The following is a 15,859-nucleotide window of genomic DNA, read 5'->3' as shown; positions in this document are numbered from 1 at the left end:
CTTGTGGGTCAGTGTGAAGGCAGGGCTGTCACTTCCCAGTGACTGTCACTGGCAAAACAGACTCCACCGATTAAAATACATTTGGATAGTGAGAAACAAAGACCCCAAACCTGAGAAGGACACGTCGGCACCCCCCCTGCTCAAGCTCTGCTGCGCTCCTTCCCTGCCACCTCCCCAGGCAGCGCGGGGAGGCTGCGGTCGGCAGTCGGGACGTAGCAGTTTCTCTGCTGCTCCTTCCTCGTCCCTTTTCCCTGCTCCAGTGTGAGTCCTCCCCCAGGCTGCAGTCCTTTGGGGAAAATCTCCTCCAGCCTGGGCCCTCCATGGGTCGCAGGTCCTTCGGGAAGGATCCGCCTGCTCTGGCACGGGGTCCTCCGCAGCACTGCGCTGTGGGTATCTGCTCCAGCATGGTTCTCTCCGGGGCTGCAGGGGAATCTCTGCTCTGGCACCTGGAGCAGCACCTCTCCCTCCTCCTTCGCTGACCTGGGTGTTCGTTTGCGGGGCTGGTTTTCACATGCTTTTCCCCTTCTCTGCCCGTGTGGTGGTTTCGCCCTTTCCTACGTTTGTTTTTCCTGAGGAGCTGCCAGCACGGCTGAGAGGCTCAGCTGTGCCCTGCGGTGGGTCCATCGAAACCGTCCATGGCCAGCACGGGGCGACCCCTGGCTTCTTCTCACAGGGACCTTCCCACTAACCTGCCACCTGCACCTAATACAGCAAAGCACTGAACAGCTTATACATTGGGCAGTATTTGTGCAGCTTTGTGTCTTTTCTGTCTCAAAACAGGTTCTGCTACTTTGTTGAAAATGCAAAACATGCTTCTTGAATATGAACAGAGAATAGAACGTCAGAAAAATCGGAATAAAGCGCTCTCAAGAGAAGTGAGGAAATTGGAAGATGAAAGGGAGGAGTCACAGTTCAGAGCGGAGAAGACTCAAGATTTGAAATCCGTGTTGGCTCACCAAGAAGCGGAATGGAAAAGGGGTATCCAGAGCCTTAGGTATGTAAATTGTGGTCTGATAACGTATTATCTTGTCAGTGGTTTTGTTCCGAAAGACACTGATGGTGCAGGCAACAGGATGAGAAGTTTCCAGTCTTTTGGGTTTGGGTTTTTTGAATCCCGTGGGCCAGTTATGCTATGAAGTACATAATGTGAGAGGGGAAAAACGTCCGGATACCAGCTCCATGTACAGTCTTCTGGATGTTGTTCTAACTTTGTTTTCTAGCAAGAAAAGAGCAAGAGAGTGTGTACGGGGAAATCAGATTTATAAGAGAGATCTGAGAGATGGTTGGGTGTGGGTTTTTTTTTCGTTTTGTCCTCGCAGCTTCAGTTGGCCTATAATACTAGGATTTCTGGTAACTCCACCCAGTGCGAGTCAAACCAGAGCTTAGAGCATTTGTTTGCTTACCTGTTTGTTTGTTGGAAAGGTCAAGTTTGGGATTGCCCCTTTCCCCACACTCCTGAGCTAGACCCGGAGGTGTGAGGTTTCTCATCGCTGTTGACATCACGTCCGACAGGGGTGGCCAGCAGGCACCGTAGGCAGTTGAGCAAGGACAACTGCAGAGCCCTGGCCTGGGAGGGGAGATCTCCTCGTGGTGATCCCCGGTGGGATGGCGTGGCTGGGGAGCTGGCCCAGCAGGGCCAGGCGGCCCAGGCAGAGAGCGAGCTCAGCAGGAGCCACCGTGAGCTGGCAGCTGGGGCGGCCCGCAGCGGCCTGGGCTGTCTGGGGGGCAGCAGTGCCAGGGCACTGGGGGCAGTGAGTGCCCACCCCTCCTCAGGGCTTGCTGAGCTGTGTCTCGAGCCCGGGGTCCGGTTTTTGGCCGCCCAGCCCAGGAGATCTTGCCCAGCCCGTGTGAGGTCGGCAGGGAGATGCCGGGCTGGCGCGGGGGCAGGAGCACCAGCCCTGTGAGGGGAGGCTGCGGGAGCTGGGCCTGGGGGAGTTGGGCCTCCCAGCGCGGGGGAGGGGAGTACGAGGAAGACGAGGCCGGTCCCAGCTTGGCCTGGGTTTGACTTCAGCAGGTGTTCAAAATCCTCAAGCATCTGTCAAGTATAAAGAAGTAGTATTTTCATTCTAAGTGAATTCTCCAAGCAGCGTTAATTTGTACTTTCGAAAGTTACACTTTTTATGAAATTACACTAGAAGTTATATGTAAAGCTTTTTCCTTGCAATATACGCCATTCAAATACAAACGTTTGTCAGTCTTTCAAGTAATTTTAGTGGTGGTTGATTCTTGTTTTGCAGAATTTCTAAAGCAGGCTTTCAATTGGCAGTTCTTCCCTTACGCTGACACTTGATTTTTTAAATTTTTTTTTTTGTTCACTGTTGCGAGTATATGGGAAAAAATAGTCAAAATAATGATCAAACACAAAGCTGCTTGCTTGTTTGGGTACCGTGGGCACACCATGGACCGTTTTTTACCATGTCAGTGCTTATTGCTGATTGTTTCAGTTGGTAAAGAAGCTGACCTTCCATAAGGCTTTCCTTGTAAGTCAGCTTCAAAATGAAATTGCTGTAGTTTCTCCCAGAGGTAGATCCGACTGGGGTTTAAAACTGTTTTTAATCGTATTCAGCTTAAACCCCATGCATTTCTGAATCTGGTTTTGAACACTGACATCCTTCTGGAGTAAACAGAAGCTGCTTGTTCTGCCTGTGGTCAGCAGTTGTTTTAGACTTACAGAAGGCTTGCTGAAAAATTGTTGGGTCTGCCATAGGTAAGTGGCGTGCTGATTCACCAGTATTGCTTCTGGTCACTGAATCCGTAATGTGTAGGCAATGCTCAGTATACTAAGAAAATGTATACTAACCATAGTAAAAGTTTACGATGCTTTGATCTGATGAGACAACAAACTCCTTTTTCAGCAAAATGGCTGTAATATGAAGATGGATTTTTTTAATTTTATTATAGAAGTGTGCACACTGGTGTGTGTTTCCCTATACAAACTTACAAATAACTGATAAATCACTCAAAGTTTTTTTTTCTGTATCTTGTACAACTGATACCATGCACAATGGCATGAAGTTAGAATTCTTTAAAAAGTTGAAAAGTACAGTAAAAATATGAACTCTGAAAACGTTTAACATTTTTTATGGTTTGAGTTGTCTCTGCAAGTTCATCATGTGGAATATCTACTTTTATATCAGTGCTTTTGTTTCTCAAATACTCCGTTAAATCCCAGATCTTCTTTGAAACAAGAAGAAGAAAAGAGGCTCAGAGTAGAAGTGCTGTGTGAGAAAAGGAGAGAAGACCTCCGAAGGAAAGAAGATCAATGTTGTAAAGAGATGGAGGAGAAACAGAAACTTGAGTTACAGTCTAGGAATTTAGAAATGGAGTTAAGAACACTGAGAAGGCTCTTGAAACAGGTCTATTAAATAATGAATTAAACTCTTTGTCTTATTTTCTGCTTCTTTTCAATTGTATTCCAGTATGCCTAGAGAAGGAGGCGCTTTGTTCACGGAAGAGGCGTTGGATAACAGTTGTCAAATTTTGAGAACAGTAGAGTACAGTTGGTTCACAATTGGGTGGTTGGTTTTTTTTTTTTTTTGCTTTGCAGTTTATTATTCCCTTTTTTCCTTTTTCAAAATTTAGGTTTCATTTGTATTTCAGGCAAAGCCTGACCTTTTTTTGAATTACTACAAAACATCCTGTATTTCGCCTTCTTAAATTTTCATAAGAAAATTTAAATTTATTTATTTATAGGTGGATTATCATAACGGTGGGGAATCAAAAATGTTTTCAAGTATGCAAGGGAGAATGGGAAGATGTATTGCTAGCTCTGTTTTTTCTTAAGATGCAAGCAGTTTTATTGTATTACTGCAGGTTGAAGAGGAACGTGATGAAACACAGAGACAGCGCTCTCAGGAAAAGAGGGCCAGAGCCCTTCAAGAAGGAATTTTGAACAACCACCTTGGGAGACAAAAGGAACTAGAAGAAGAGACAAGAAGATCTATCGGAAAAAAATCAGAGGTAAGCAGATTTTTTTTCTAATAAATTACATTTCACCATGTTTGTTTTAAAGTCATAATAAATCTTACATAACTTTTTCTGTTTCTTGATGTTTATTTACTGTTTACCAGTGTAACTTATCTGGGTAAATACCTTTCTTGTTTTCTCCTATGTCTAAAAGTTCTGGAAAGCAGCATCACTCCTGTATGTACCTGAATTACTTGTGCAAGTCGGAAGCTAATAGAAGACACTATTTACCCCATTTCTTAACCTATCTGTTATTTTCCATTTCATAGACATTTTGTCATCGCTTTTTAGGCTTTCTAGCAGTGAAACACCTAGCTACCTATGGCAAGGTTGACCAGGAAGAAAGTTGTTTGACAGTGTTTGTGTTTCCATTGCTTTTATTTTTTAATTAGTTATTCCCTTATTGAACTTACTTCAAGTATGCCTTTCTTTGCCACCTCCACATAACTAAAATTTTATGATCAACTCTCAGCAATGAATTCAACTCTCTGTAAGAGTTAGAGTAACTGGAGGAGAAAAAGCAATCATAAACACTGTATTAAAAAAGATCTTGAAAAGAGTTTACTGAATTTCCTAAAGAATGTGCAGTGCCTTGAAGCCTTTTTGTTCTTGGCTGTGCTGCCCAATAAATGTAGGGTGAATGTGTTTAAGTGGGAAAAAGTTATACATACAATAAAGAGGAAATATACAGGACTATTGCATTCCGGGGGTGATTGAGTCTTATAGCTAACTTTCAGTAATACAAAAGGATAAGTGTTCAGAAGACATTTGAGAAGGAAAATACCCTTTCTGGCCTTGTTTTTACCAGATCTGTAGCACAACTAATTCAACCTTAAAGGCAGTATTATAAAGGCATGCACATACAAGAAAGCGCTGTCATTTTAAAAGCTTTGGTTGCTGGTTTAAGGGGGGAAAAAAACGTAACTGTATATTTGGGATGTTCATTTAGGTTTTAAGGCTATGTTGCACTTCCGTTGGGTACGTACGTTGTACATGTGCATGGGTTCACAGAGTAGCTTATTGCCTGAAACTTCATCTTCGAAGTCATGCTTCGGTACTAGAAATGTTAAAATGCAGTTTACTGCTGCAGGTTTTTTGTAGATTCATTTCCCAATTGGCTCTTTATTCATTTTCCCTGTCATTCAGGAATCCCGCACTGATAGAGAACAGGATCTGTTGTACAAGAATCAGTTACTACAAGATGAGATTGCTATGCTAAGGCTAGAACTCACTCAAGTAAGACTTAGGCACCAGGAGGAACAAGGAAAATATTTAAAGGAAAATGAGACCTTGAAAGAAAAAAATGAAGCTCTCAAAAAGGAACTTAAACTGCACAAGGAAGCATTAAGACAAATGTTTTTTCAGTTCAACGCGGAGCTGGACTTAGTAAAGAGAGAATCTGCAGTGCTGACTTCCAAACTTGAGCAGACAAACAAAAGCAAAGACAGACTAGAGACAGAAATTTAATCATTGCGTTCCTCCCTGAACGCTGCAGTTCAAGAACTTAAACTTCATTTGTCATCAAAAAGCAATGCTGAACGAAGATTTCCCAGAGAACGTGATGAATGCCTTTGCTTGCAAGTCGAGCTCCATCGTGACCTCTCTGACGTGCAAGAAACCAACAAGAGCTTGTCTCTGCAGCTGTGTAAAGCTAAAAGCAAAGCTAATAGGCTAGAAAATGAGCTTCACCAGTTGAAGCAAATGCTCGGAGAAAAAGCTTTGCTTTTAGAAATGACAAAAAAGAATTAAGTCAAGGCCAGTGTCGGGCAAAGGAATGTGATCATGCTCGACAACTTGAGAAAGATCCAGTAAGCAAACTTGTAATAAAACAGGAGTCCCTGCAGGAGCGATTGGCCCAGCTCCAGAGTGAAAACCTTCTTACTCCATCAGCAATGGGAAGAGATGCAGAACAAGAGGATCATGAAAGAAAAAATAGCGGATTATGGGCAGGAGCGTTTTAATGACATTTTCAACAAACTTAGAGCTGATACAGAAAAGCAAGTTTATCTAATAGAAGAGCGAAACAAGGATTTAAATGCCAAGCGTACTGATTTAAGGGAACAAGTCTTTAAATACGAGACTGACGTAGTAGAAAGACAGGTAAAGTATATGCGTAGAAAGACAATTTAAAGTTTGTCCGTTCTTGAAATTAGTTTGTTCCTCCAATGTATCCGGTGTAAGTTACATGCATGGGACCAAAGAATACTCATTTGTTCTGGTTTGTTATGTTTCCCTCGGAATTGCGGAAAGTTTTGGCAACGGGGATATTAGTCCTCAGATCTAAGCAGAGAACAGAAAAAAGGTATCCAAGTCTAAGCTTTGATCAAGAAAGGTGATTCTTCTCTAGAACTTTTTTCCATCTATTTTCCTTAGTCCATGTTATGCCCTATAGAATAGTCTAAAGTATTTGATGGTTTTGATGTAAGTATTGCACTGATGACCTGAATGAGAGTGGTATAAAAGGAGGAACCATCCAATACACGAGGGCTGAGAAATGAAGATACAGAGAAGTGAAGTGGTTGGGGCTAGATTTATATGAAGCTTCTATAGAGGGGAAAAAAGAGGTTCTCTGTAAGCTGCTGTCAAGATTGAAGAGTATTAGTAATGTCCAGCTGTTGATTTCTGTATGTGTTTTGAGGGTTCTGAGGGGCCTGCCTGTTCCTCAAAGTTCATGTCAGACGGTGACCTTAAGCTTTCTCTTCTATGATGTGTAGCCACACTCCAGCAGTACTGTCAATCATTGTAAACTGTGACTTGCTTTGTATTCTTACTACCAAAATAATGGGTTCCTTTTGAAGATCATGTGAGAGAGTGTGTGTGTGTTATATGTATATAGCTATATATATATAATGAGCTATCCAGATTTTTGTAAACCTAATCTATCAGTATTTCTAAAACGAGCTGAGTAAGAAGACTACAAGAGGATGTGATTCAACATACCCTTAAAGTGTATCTCAAAGGAGCTTTCAGATATTTGTATTCATTTAATTGTATTTGTATAGTGAAGAAACAGAAGAAAGAACAATCTAACACAAAGTCCTGCCTTCAGTCACCGGAGTAATATTTGCAGTCATACTGTGGCTCTTAGATCACAACAGATTTCTTTGGGTTTTGTTAGGCAAAAAATACCCGATTGCAGTGTGTTCCTGTGTATTGTTCAAGGAAGAACAATACCTGATTGTTCAAGGAAGAACAATACCTGAGCCTTTTTAATGTGTTAGGAAACAGAAATCCTCATGAACAGCTGCTGATAGTCAAAGGTGCTCAGCTGAGAAAGATGACGAGAGGTCATCATCTGTGCAGATGCCTGCTGGTGGCAGGCAAAATTTCATACTTTTGGGTTCAATCTAGACAGGTCTAACCGTATAACAAAATAAGTTAAAGGCATACTTCGTGTTCTTAGAACTTTCTTCATGCTAATTTAACTGTTTCGTTAGGGCATGTTTGGACAACTGCAGCAGGAGCTTGCTGCTGCACTTAAAAAGCAATCTATGCCAGAAGCTTCACTTGAAGTTACTACACGCTACCACAGTGACCTGGAGAGAGACAAGCTGCGCTTGCAAAAGGAGTTGGAAAAAAAGGTGAAAACTAAGGTAGTTAATGTCTGTAACTATATGAATAAATCTGAGCGTAGCTGTTGAAAGCAGGAGCGAATGTTGTCCTTTTGCACCACCTTTTGCAGTGTTCTTACGAAAACTGAAGTATAGAGGGAACCAGAGGAGCTTTGCAGGAAAGCTGTAGGGTGATTCTGTGTGTGTGTGCATGTCATCTTATCCCCCAAAGTTGTAACCTCATCCTGTCGCTTCTAGAGTATTCCTTCTTCCCACCAGCTCCAGCTGCTGTTCTTGGTTATGGTTCCTAAGGTGTGTTTTACACTCCACGCCAACCTTGGCCATAGGTCTTGGATGGGTGGAGGAGAGCTTAGGCCTGTTTCTGTGTAAGTTACTGCATTCTCCTGCGCTCTTGTCTTTTCCGGCCACCTTACTTTTTCTTCTGCCACTGTTGCTTTCACAGACGCAGAAGCAGAACATGCTGGCTCTGACATCCAAGGACTTGCACAGCACGTGGGAGGAGCACTTGAAGTCAAGATCCCACCTTGAAGAGCGCGTTGCTCAGCTGGACGAGGAGAAGGCTGAACTGTTGCAACAGGTGAGCCCAGAAAATTCTCCAGGCACCGAGCCAATACCCAGGAGAACCACATGCACCTTCTGGTCAGGTTCTTACGTATCATTGTTTTCTGTTATCCCTGCCATTCAGGCTGCGAGTACCTTATCGTTTGGGGGTCATGGAGGAAGCAAATAAAAGCTAGATGGGTATCCTTGTGTAAGTTCTGGAGTGGCTCTGTTGGGAAGAGTTCCCAGTGTGGTTTGCTATCAGTTGAGCACATCGAGCAAGGCCACAGTTCCCAGTTCTTCCTTGGATTTTGTGTGGTCATCTTCTGACCCCTTGGTTTCTGGGCAGGTTTAAAATGCTTGATGTTTCCAGTGCGTGTGTGGAGGAGCTGCTGTATGTTTTCAGCGTAGCGGGAGCTTAAAAGCCTTGCAGAAAAACATACTGAAGGAATGCTGGGTAAATGAACGAGTGCTTGGGAAACAAGCAGCGCTTGCCAGTTGCCAAGGGACAGCCTTCCCCTTTTCTCCTTTTCTGTAGAGGGAAAATGGAAGTACAAAGTCAAAACAGCTGCCAGCTCTCCTCTGGTGTGGCTGAGAAAACACCAAGAGGAGGAAAACCAGCATGTGGCTAAGTAAATGGCCACACAGAAGAGGTGGAGGTAATGGCCGAGGGGAATAAAATGTTGAAGAACTCCAAAAGATCAGATTCCTCCACAAGCCCCTGCCTGCTGGTTGCTGGAAGATCCCATGAAAGCTTTGGATGGATCCATGTTCTCCCATGAAGTGCATACCTACGTAATCCCTACTATGAGCAGAGGCACTGCCAAAAGTGTTCTCCAGCATCTTTTCCACCTGTTATGTCTAGAAGAGGATGGCCTTTGCTTCAGCGAGGGCATCTGTTTCTGTAGTTACGTATTGGTCTGTTTGATGTGAAACCTGAAGGGATGGAATATCCTCAGGAATTCCGTCCCGTGGCATTCTGTGGAACGTGGCTAACGGATAGAGACGTCCGGCAGCTTCTCTGTGGAGAGCGCTAGATGCACAGACTGTACGTAGGTATTTTTCCTGTGCTCTGTTTGTGTGATACACTTTCAAAAGAGAAAAGAAAGATGTGAGAGTGAAAGAAAGGAAGTGAAGAAGCTGGTAGAGTTGAAACGCCCAGCTGAACTACGTCTGGCCCAAGAAATGAAAAGAAACCTCGATCTGCAGAAAGACTGTAAGAGGGACGGCTTTTTAGCGTGGTGAAGAGGTATCCGTGCGTAGAAGTCATGTTTTATTAAACTTTAGTGTAAAAATAGGTGTACCTAACTGTGAGCAGATGCCGGCCTCGTGTTAGTTCTTGCAAGGTACTTCTGTACACCAGCCCCTAGTTTTCACTAGCTGCCAAAACAACTGCAGGTGCAGGTTGCCCTGCAGTTCTCCTGGGAAAAAGGGAGTCTTTCATTCCTCTTTTCAGGTGAAATCTGGACTCTCCAAGTGTATGTGGCACAGGAATACTGGTTTTTCCTGGTAATTCCTAGTGTGTCAAGCACGTTAAAGATGAAGCAAGCTGTGTCTGTGCTGTTTACATGAGAGTATGTGAAAAAGTCCAGTTTTGTTCCTTTGCTTCATTGTTTTCATGACTAGTTTGCTGTGCAGGTTGAAGAGGCTGCTGAGCAGAGCTACGAAGGAACTAAGGGTGTATGAGGAGAGAGGGGGACTGTCCCAGCTTAATTTGCAGGGAGAAGTGAAGAACAGGTATTCTGAAGTGGTCAATGAAATTGGCAGATTAAGAACAAAGGTGAGCTTTGCTTTGTTTGGGTTATTGTGGTGTTTTTTCTTGTGAAACCTTTGTTCTTTCTTTATACTTCTTTTCATATTGTTGACTTTTTTTCTTGGCTGTATTTCTGAAATTATTTGGCTGTTTTTTGATGTTCCTTCTATGGTCACAGTAGTAGGCGACTGTAATACTGATGTAGCTCTTAGGGGTAAAGACGGAAGTGTTACGTACACAGCAGTATCTGCGAGGGCACATCAGGGGTAGGCTGTCCTGCAGAGGAAGGGCAAAGCAAGAGCCACAGCAAGGCTGGCAGGGTCTGTGACCACACAGGCCAGGGATCAGCCCCACAGGCCCTCACCAAGAAGAGCAGAAGAGTTCTGGGGACAGTAAGCAGAGTGCGCCAAGAGTGCAGATCACCAGGCCGGTCCATAGGGATGGGCAGGTCTGCAGTCCTACTGGGCCGTCACGTCCATGGGTGAGGGTCAGGGCTGAGAGCAGTGAAGGCCCAGCACAGGCCTGGCTGCAGCTTGAGGCCGTGGCAGCATCGTCGGGCTCCGACGGATGCATTCCCTCTCGGAAGAGAGGGGAGTAACGCCACCATCACTCGGAACAGCTCTGTGCAGTTGGCCTTGCCCAAGGTCACCCCCTGAAGCCTGTCTCGGGCACGAGTTGAGCAGGAGGCAGGTGGGGGTTTGCTTTTCGGAATGGTGTCTTTGCTTCCCAGGGCACAATGCAGTGTGAGGTGGTGCGGAAGAAACCCTGTAACTTGTTGCTTACTAGTAGCTGACTCAGTCCGTCTTTCCTGGTCTTAGAGACCCACAAATGGTTTTGAGGTTGCTCTGCGGCGAATGAAGAGACGGGACGCAGCTTGATGCAAGCAAATGTCAATTTATTGTACAGAAGCACACGTTTTTATACACTTTCAGAAGCTGCGCGTTTCAAACTAATTGGTTCTTGAAGCTAAGCCTTGCATACTAGGCAATCCCTGATTGGTGGTTAACTACCAGCAATTAACAGCAAGGTGTTACCTTTCCTTGGCGCCATCCGTCTCCCACTCCCCTGTGCTCTGCAAACATGCCTCATCATGTTAATTGCTGTCTAGACAAGCTCGAGCACATTCCCCTCAGCTAACCGATTGCCACGCGTGGTCCTAGTTTCCAGCCCGCTCCTGCATTGCTCTGGCCGTTCGGTAGCATGTGACCTTTTAGCTGCTTCTCCGCTCATTACTGAGATAGCTGTGTTTCAAAGTTATGCTCCTTTTTAGAAGATATTATTGTAGAACGAGTCAACTGCCTTGACAGTGGCTCATTTTTAGTTCACAGGTTAGCAGCATATTTGTGTTCCTGTTGGAAGAGTTATTTTGAATGACAGGGAATGGAATTACGTTTGGGCAATTTTAAATAAGTGTAAAGTTTCTACGTATTTTAGAGACTTTCAAGTGTTGACTCTGCTGGTTTCCCCCACTTTTTTAAAAATAAAAGATGATGGGATATCATGTTTTATGGTTAATAGGTATAGACGATGGATGTTTCTGGAGGGGGAAAGAAGGGGATAGAGCTGTAGTTGACCATTGGGACCTATGGGAAGTCTGATATTTCCTGGAAATCTTTTGAAAACAAACCGTAGCTTTGACCTAAAGAGACTGTCTTCTGCCACCACTGCTGCAAAAGCGGTGTTCTGAACTGCTACTTCCAGATCTTTTAGCGTAATGGAAGAGAAGGGTACCCGTTTCTTGCCTTGTCAGTTCTGTGACAAAGCTTTGACCGTGTGACAGCATGTGACAGTTCCTCTGAAGCGTGACACATGGTTCTTTTTCTGATGAAACCAGAATGTGGCTGTGATGTAACTGGGTATGGGTGTGTTTGATTTCCTATGATCGTATGAACATCTCGCAGAAGAATAGCCCTAGTGCTTTTCAGCCTAGCCCTGCGGGTGTCATGCCGCTGGTTTGGTACCTCTCGGTCCGTGACCCACTGCAGAACTGAGGAAGGATGGGAACCTGAGGAATGCTGTCAGAAATTATGTGAAAGCTGTTCTTGTTTTAAAAGAAGAGCCTGGTTTCACTTTTGTGATAAATAGTCTTGATGGCCAACTCCTTTACCAATTTTCACAGATTTGACTAATTTTAGATCCCTCTGAGTTCCCTGTTTTTTTCCCCTTTCCTGTCTACAGGTTGATGAACTTTCCCAGCAGCTGGAGATAGAGCCTAAAAAAGGCATGCAGCTAGAAGCACAAAATCATGATTTGCGAGAGGAGTTGTCCACCATGCGTGGGAACCATGAAAAACTGGAGAAGAGCAAAAGCCAGCTGAAAGAAGAGGTGGCTAATCTCAAACACCATATGGAGACTAACATGGTGGATCGCAGCCAAATAGAACAATCCAAAAGAGAGGTGGAAGAGTGAGCTGAACAAGAAATAAGACAAAAACGGCAAGAAGTCAATCTGATTTTGCAGGTAAGTTCATTTCTTATGTGTGTCTGTTATAGACTTCTGTTTTGGTTGTCATTTTTAGGGGCGGGGGGTGGTGCCTGATTCCATGTGTTACGCTGTACTTCTGTTTTTCCTGAAGGGCAGTGGGAGAAGGGAATATGGTTGGGCAAGACGCTTTCATGTGCGTGCAGTGTGCCTGCAGGCCCTGAATCAAAAACTTGCCAAGGTAGAATTTCATTTTGCAGTTCTTGGAGGGGTATCACTGTCCACTGGTCTTGTTCTCATTGTTTATCCTTGAATGGGTATTGCAACTTAGAGTTGTCACAGCCAGGCATACACATCTTCCTTAGTCATTGCACAAGGGGCAACGCTCAGAAAAGAAGTCACCAAAGCTGCAGGGTGGGGGCTGGGGGTGCGGCATCTCCATAATTTCTTTGAGGAATGCTATGCCCTGTCCTACAGAGATTGTGTTCTTCCATCAGTAGCTTTGATGAAGAATAGTGCTAAGATGGGGGTTCTTTCTGAATGAAAAGAATCATTTAGTGTGGTAGTTCCAGGGTTCTGCCCTGGTCGCTGATGGCAGTGAGGAGGCACAGTTGCCTCGCTGAATAGAGCTGGGCCCTTGAAATTGGGTACGTGCAATTGACTGGCGAGGGGAGTTCTCTTTTTCTTTGCGGTGGTTGAAAGTGTGTATCTACTTCAGATGCAGGCAGCCTCCCAGGACAGATTAGAACAAATCAGGGCCAGTCGTCATGCTTTGCTGACAAGCCAGCTAGAACACAGAATTGGAGACCTCGAACGTGAATTGGACAGGATAAAAAATACCCAACGAGACAGTATTTTTCAAAAAGAATCTGTACAGGCAGAAGCGGAAAAGTACAAAGACCTGTATCTGGAGGAAGTTAAAAATGGAAGGTGCCTAGGAAATAAACTGGAAGGGTAAGTCCATGCATTTTTGGGGTGATAATAAGATACTACTTTTTCCTCAAGCAGTTTTCTTCGTTAAATACCTTTTCTACATCTGGTCAGCATTATGCATAAGAGAGCATATTTGTGATGAAAGTACCTTAAGGCTCCCCCCTGTTCATTGGAACTATCTTCGTTTCTCTTCAGTGTTCCAGCAGTAACACCACCGATCATGGGCATTAATAGGATATTTTTGAAGTTGAGTTTGTTTTAACAGGCAGCCTTTTTGCCAGTCTCTAATCTCCTCTTCTTATTCTAAGTACGGCAGAAAAGAGAATGTCATGTCCTTTACTGCTTGAATAAGGATAGGCCCTTCAGAGAATGGCATTTGGTGCTATGAAGAAGAACAACAAAAATCTTTTGGCTTCCATTTTAGCCGCATGTCATAGGTTTCAGCTTGCTTTGGGAAAGGAAGGGAAGCCCAGAGTTCTTACGCCGGTGATGTACCTTTCAGGAAGAGCTATGTAAACACACGGTGTGCACAGACTGCTTTGAGGCCTTAATGCTGAGAAGTCCAAAGAATTGGTTAACTCTTGCTGCTTCCTGCAGGTAGTGTGGCTACCTAGAAATAGGCTCTTCAAAAAACCTCAGATCAAATTATGGACATTTTTTTTGAACTCTCTTAATCCCTTCCACTTTCAGAAGTCAGATAATAGTCAAAGACCTGGAGGGTAACTTTGCGGAAGTGTTATTACCAAAGATAATTCTTTGTATGCTTCTGAATGTTTCAGAGCTAATGAGAGATGAGCAGAAGCCAACGCTAAGCTCCTTCAGGAGTGCCATAGAAGCAAACCTTTAATTGCAAGCAGCGCTGTCAGTGGTCCAGTTCTGTATTCAACTGAACTGGGACATATTAGCAACAATCCGGCACTGAATAGAAGTCTAAATCTAGGAGGAAGCTTCCTAACCCCGACCGTGAATACGTTACCATCAAGAAACAGAGTTGAAGCCTATGTGGCTAAGGTAAGCGTTTTTAAATACTGGTCTCAACTAGTGTTGAAGAGTATCTGTAAGCAAGGTTGTGCTTTTCAGTCTAAAGTTAGAATCCATTTCTAGTTCCAAACCATATGCTCTAATATGCTAAACCAAATTGCTCATCAAACCAGTATACAACTAGGTGGTAGAAATGAAGACTTCTGGTCATTAGGGTTATAAAATTTCCAGAAGCGCTCAAAGACCAAAAAATACTGAGTTCTAAATGATGAACTGCGTAACAGGGTTTTTTTGCAAGTTCTCTTTTGCAAGAGAAACTGTGATGAAGAATACTGTGGCATAGGAAGCTCCCAAATAAGCTCTTCAGTAAAATTTAATGCGGATGCCCCATCCCTGGCAGTGCTCAAGGCCAGGCTGGGTGGGGCTTGGAGCAACCCGGTCTAGTGGAAGGTGTCCCTGCCCATGGCAGGGGGGCTGGAACTGGATGATCTTTAAGGTCCCTTCCAACCCAAGCCATTCTGTGGATGACCTTTTTTAAAACAGCTATCTTTATGATGAGTGCAAAATCCCATCAGACTTCTTTGTTTGAGACACCTTTTCCCCCTTCACTGATGTTCATGCTAGCAGTTTCTTCACCGGAACTGGTTTTAGTACAATACCAACAAAGGGATGCTTCAAAACTAGGATGGTATGAACAGGGCACGTTACTTCTCACTTGAGTGCGGGACGAATGCTGTGCCTCGGAGGCATTTGATTTTGTGGGTCCTGCTATGTGGTGTTATATGTAACTGCTCCTCAGGCAGTCTACAGAGCTTTCTAATTTGGTAAAAAGCTGCAACCTCTGCAATACCTCTGGTCAAAATATGCCCTGTAATTAGCAGTCAGCATGATAGCACATCCCTCACAGAATGGTAAACGTGATATCATGAGACTTGGAAACAGATGTCAGTAGTTGTAATCGGTTTCCCACCTAGCATAGGACTGAGGCATGGGCAAGCTTGCCTGTTCAGTCAGTGTCTGTCCCTCGCACATTCTGTTGTTGAATGGATGTGAGAAGCATTTGGTCACCTTTAAGCCTTACCCTGGTTCAGTGGTCCCACCTACACTGGAAAGAATCCATTTAAAATAACGTGTCTACATACTGCACCTGGTTTAAGAAAAAGAAAAAAACCAAACCAAACAACAAAACAAAAATAGACAAAGCAGTGTGTAGGTAGTGCGTAGCAGCGGCAGTTAAGAGATGAACTTTTCTGTATCGTTGTGAATGTGGTTTTTGTGTCAGAGGGGTGGACATAACACTACCTAAAGAACGTGGGAGGCAATTAGTACTGTACCACCTGCAGGGATTATTCTGCACGCAAGCAGCAGAAAGGAGGCGAAATTCAGGGATCCACTGCAAAACTGAAGTAAGAAGAAAGCCAGGACAAGGGAACAAGAGGGACAGGGAGCAGGGAGCAAGTGAGGGCAGGGAAAAAAGAGAGAGAGATGGGAGCGAGATGTTACAAGAAGAAAAAGGCAAAGGAGGAAACCATCCCACTTCTAGGAAAAAAGCTGTCCTAGTTTAAAAGAAAAGGGTTTAACAGTTGTGGTTTCTTTTTTTGAAGAAGAAACAGGAAAAAAAAATAACCTCCCTGTTACTAAATCCAGCTGCACATCTTTTTATGGTATTTCTTCCTGTAATCACCAGTTAGGG

General features: G+C 44.0%; 1 pseudogene; it reads left to right on the top strand.

Moving 5' to 3' along the window:
* LOC130143461 (ankyrin repeat domain-containing protein 26-like) overlaps nt 1–15,859 on the top strand; it is a 62,864-nt pseudogene that overhangs the window by 39,815 nt on the left and 7,190 nt on the right.

Source organism: Falco biarmicus, unplaced genomic scaffold (assembly GCF_023638135.1).
Source record: "Falco biarmicus isolate bFalBia1 unplaced genomic scaffold, bFalBia1.pri scaffold_30, whole genome shotgun sequence".
NCBI lineage: Eukaryota > Metazoa > Chordata > Aves > Falconiformes > Falconidae > Falco > Falco biarmicus.
Note: the sequence above shows the minus strand (reverse complement) of the source record. Positions and strands in the feature narration are given on the sequence as shown.